The sequence below is a fragment of the Myodes glareolus genome, chromosome 1 (assembly GCF_982192425.1).
Source record: "Myodes glareolus chromosome 1, mMyoGla1.1, whole genome shotgun sequence".
NCBI classification, from domain to species: domain Eukaryota; kingdom Metazoa; phylum Chordata; class Mammalia; order Rodentia; family Cricetidae; genus Myodes; species Myodes glareolus.
In genome coordinates this window covers 84,683,109-84,687,959 of record NC_142026.1, presented here as the reverse complement: position 1 = coordinate 84,687,959, position 4,851 = coordinate 84,683,109, and the positions used below count along the sequence as shown (strand labels likewise).

General features: G+C 44.5%; 1 pseudogene; it reads right to left on the bottom strand.

Moving 5' to 3' along the window:
- Positions 1 to 542: 542 nt before the first annotated feature.
- Positions 543 to 4,599, bottom strand: LOC125409877 (sororin pseudogene; annotated as a pseudogene).
- Between the last annotated feature and the right edge of the window lie 252 nt (positions 4,600 to 4,851).

Sequence of the window (4,851 nt, the reverse complement as noted above, 5' to 3'; positions counted from 1 at the left end):
AAGAGAGACCACGAACCTTGACTTGGTGGCATCTGGAGCCCACACCATGAAGTATGCCCATTGTGCCCTAAGCATCGGTACCTCGTTCACCAATGTGTTAACAGCAAAACACAGACATAAACAGTTCTTATGTAATAGTCATATGTGTTAAAAAAAAAAACCCAACTATGACTCCCTCTGCCTTTTTCATACCCCAGATTCCATGTCCAGCTCCCCAACCTGTGCGTTCCCTATCAGACTCTATAGAACGCCTCTACTGGTTGGTGGCCAGACTCCAAGCCACCAGAGGGCAACACCAGAGACAGCCCACGGCTGAACCTGTTTGTGACAGTGCGGGCTCAGAGCAGAAGTGGTTTCTCATCTCCAACACTGTGGAGGTGGAACGCCCAGGGTAAGTAGTCACAATATGACAAGGGGCCAGCAACACCTTTCCAGATAACAAAGGCCAATAAAGAGGACCTTACAAGTCCTGTTCTACTCAAAGAACAATATGTACAAGGAAAGAGAGGTGAGAGCCTGGCCAGGGGTACCCCCACTTTATCTCATTCAATCAGAAGATCAAACTGTTCAGCAGCTTCAAACTCAGCATTTATGGCCATGGCCCACTCATCCAACTCTGATTTCAACATCTCTGGCACCTTGTTTTGCTTCTCTTTCACAGCTGGAGGAGAGATACCAGGAAGGGTTGTGTCTGGAACGCAGAGCTTCACAGGTACTTTTGGGACTTTCATTAACTTTGAACACACAACAGGTAAGACTCCAGGCAAACCTTCGGGTCCCTGAAAGTCAAAGAAGGATTGGTGGCTAGGAGTGGAGGCTGAGGCAGAATTGAGGCTCTCCAGGTGACTGTATGATTGTCTGACTTTCAGGGACATTTCCAAGTCTCTGGTGTCCAGCTCTCCCTCCCGGAGTTAGACTCAACGTTTTAATGGGAGTACCAGGGACACTACAAGTCTTGAAGAGGTCCTCCTTAGTAGGGACCTTGAGAGGAGGGCTTTTTTTTTTTCCAAGATAAAAGAGATCCTAGGACTCCTTCCAAGTGTGTGGACAGATGGGACCTTTACGGCGTGAGCCACAATCTTCTTCAAGACAGTGGGCTTTCTGACCCAAGCCGCATGAGGTGCCTTTGGCCAAATTTCAGGAAAGATGTTTAGAAGATCTGAGCCAGATTTTCCCTGGAACCTCTTTGAAGATTTAGTGAATGGAGTCCTGGGCCCCCGACCGCTGGGCGGCCCCTCCAGACAGCTTTCGCTGCTCTGACAAAACAATGGTCCGGCTCAGTCTCCGCTGTGGTTGCCAATTTACACTTGCGCCAACGGGTAAGTTTGTGTCCCGCAAATGTTCAAATTACCTGCCTAACCTCTTTTTCTTCTTTTTAATGGTGTTGGGAATTGCAATCCAGAGCATTTCACATTCTAGACAAGCACACTGCCACTGAACTATAATGCCCCCCACATACACACTTGTTTTCCCTTGTATGCATGTCACTTACAAGTTCATGACAACATCCTGTTACATGTAATTGGATTTCAACAGGGGCATAGAAGAAAGGTGTGAATTCCTAGGGTACGGATAAAAACTCTCTGAAACACACACACACTGTTTTTTCTTTGTGAGACAGGGAGGGTCTCTTGCATCACAAGCTAGTCTCCAACCCTGAACAACTTTTCCTTTTGTCCTTTTTTAAAATTCGAAAATAGATTCTTTTCTCATACAGTGCATCCTGATTGCAGTTTCCCCTCCACTACCTGTCCTAGTTCCTCTCCTCCTCCCCTCCTCCTAGATCCACTCCCTTTCTTCTCCCATTATAAAAGAATGATAGCAATCAAACATGACAAAATAAAATATAGTAAGATGAAGCAAAAACTTTCATATCAAAGTTGGACAGAGCAATCAAACAGGATAAAAAGTTTCCCAAGAGCAGGTACAAGAATCAGAGACCCACTTTTTCTCACAGTCAGGAGTCTCATAAAATTACTAAACTAATAGCTATAATATATATAGAGAGAACCTAGTACAGACCTGTGTAGGCCCTGTGCTTGCTACTTTGGTCTCTGTGAGTTCATATGCACCTTACTTAGTTGATTCAGAGGGTCTTATTCTGGTGTCTTCCAACCCCTCTGACTATTTCAATCTTTTTGCTCCATTTTCTGCAGGATTCTGAGGGATTTGATGGAGACCTCCCATTTAGACTCTCTTGCACTAGAATGTCTGGCTGTGGGGCTCTGCATCCGTTCCCATCTGCTCCTTGAGAAAGCGTCTCTGATGATGACTGGATAAGGCCCTGATCTATGAGTAGAGCTGAATATCATTAGGAATCTGTGGTAGTTTGAATGCAATTGGCCCCTATAATCTCATAGGGAGTGGCACTATTAGGAGGTGTGGCTTTGCTGGGGTGGGTATGGCCTTGTAAGGGTGTCACTGTGGAGATGGGCTTTGAGGTCTCTTGCTTAAGATTCACTCAGTGTCACAATTAGTCAACTTCCTGTTTCCTGCAAGCAAAGATGTAGCCAGCACCATGTCTGCTTGTGTGCTGCCATGCTCCCCACCATGATGACAGTGGACTGAGCCTCTGAAACTATTAGTGAGCCACCCCTATTAAATTTCTTTTTATAAGAATAGTTGTGATCATGGTGTCTCTTCACAGGAAAAAAAAAAAAAACCAACCAAAACCCAAACTAAGACAAAAACATTTTATTGTTTTTCTTTCTTTTTTTTAATTTATGCTTGGTTGTACCCTAGGTCTTTGAGTTATGGAGTCTTGTTCTTGATTACCCAAGCAATGCTGGCTATAAGTTCCTAATAATGGAGTCTGGCTTAAGTCAAATCAGACATTGGTTGGCAATCTGCACAAGTTCTATACCACCATTACCCCAGCATGTTTTGCAGGCAGGACAGATTGTAGGTCAAACATTTTGTGGCTGGGCTGGTGTTTATGTTTCTCTTTCGGTAGCCTTCAGAGTGGCTTCCCACACCAAAGAGACTAGAATGTAAGGGTGAAGGCTCCCTGTGAGTACCAGCTTGACTTCTTATGTTCAATGAGTTGTGTGGATGTTGTCCTCAGCAATGGGGCCCCAATATCATCTTGAGGAGAAAAATCTTTTGCATTAGCAACAACCTGCATTATTTGGAGATTTCCATGGGGCCTGTTGGCCAAAAACTCAATTGAATGCAACCCAGACCTGCTCCTGGAAACCTTGCCTGGCTAAAAGAGATGACCAGTTGAGACTTTGTATCCCTCATTACTACGAATCCACATAGGATCACATTCATAGATTCCAGGAAGTTTCCACTGTGCTAGGTTTCCACACCACCCCCTAGATGGTCCCCAATTCCAGCCATTTCTCCTTGCAGTCTTCTCCTCCATCCCTTCCCCTGCCTCCTAATCAGTCCCCCCCGCCACTGCTCTTGTCCCTCTGTGCCACCAGTTCACATGGGAAATCTATTCAATTTCTACCACTGAGGAAGATCCATGCATCCCCTGCCCTGACCCCTTCTCCTTACCTCATCCCTCTGGGTCTATGAATTGTAGCTTAGTTATTACTTACTTAATAACTAATATCCACTTATCAGTGAATATATACCATATTTGTCTTTCTGGGTCTGGGTTACTTACCTCAGGATGATTTTTTTCTAGTTGCATCCATTTACTTGTGATTTTCATGACAGAATTGTTTAACAGCTGAGTAACACTCCATTGTATAAATGTATCACATTTTCCTTATTCATTTTTCTGTTGAGGGACAGTTAGATTGTTTCCAGTTTCTGACTATTATGAATAGAGCAGCAGTGAACATGGTTGAGCAAGTATCTTTGTGGGAGGATGGAGAATCCTTTGGGTATATGCCCAAGAGTGATATAGCTGGATCTCTTTTAAAATTTTTATTTATTTTATATCCCAATCTTAATTTCCCACCTTTCTCTACTCCCAGTCTTGTCCCCTGTTTCCTCTCCCCATCCACGCCTCCTAGGTTTCTCTTCAGAAATGTGCAGGCTCCCAATGAATATCAACAAAACATGGCATATTAAGTAGAAGTAAGACTAAGCACTTCCTTTTGTATTAAGCCTGGGCAAGGTAACCCTGTGTGTTACCTTGCCCAGCCTTAGGGCAATAGGGTCCCAAAAATTAGCAAGAGTTAGAGAGCCCCTACTCCCACTGTTAGGAGTTTCATGAAAAGGTTAAGCTACACAACTGTGCCATGTATGCAGAGGGACTGGGTTAGTCCCATGCTGGCAGACTTCCTAGATGTCGGTTCATAATCTGTGAGCTCCTTTGAACCCAGGTTAGTTAATTCTGTGCGTTTTCTTGTGATATTCTTAACCCCTCTGGCTTCTACAATCCTTCTGCTCTCTCTTCAGCAGGATTCTTCGAACCCCACCTGATGTTTGGCTGTGGGTTTCTGCATCTGTTTCCATCAATTGTAGGATGAAGCCTCTCTGATGACTATTGGGCTAGGCACTAATCTATGAGTATAACAGAATATCTTTATACATCATTACATTGACTTTTATCTCCAGTATTTTTGGTTCTACTCTAGGTCTCTGGGCCATGCAGCCTCTGAGTTCTGGCACTTCAGGCAGTGTCAGGCGCGGGCCCATTATCTTGTCATGGGTCTAATACTGGACCAGTGATTGATTGGCTACTTCCTCAACTTTTGCACCACCCTTACCCAAGCACATCCCATAGGCAGATCAGACTGTAGGTCGAAGGTTATGTAGCTCGATTGTGTCCAAACCCTTCCACTGGATGTCTTGCCTGGTCATAGGAGATGACCAGTTCAGGCTAAATATCTGCTATTGCTAGGAGTCTTAGCTGGAGTCATCTTCTAGATTTCTGGGAGTTTCCCTTGT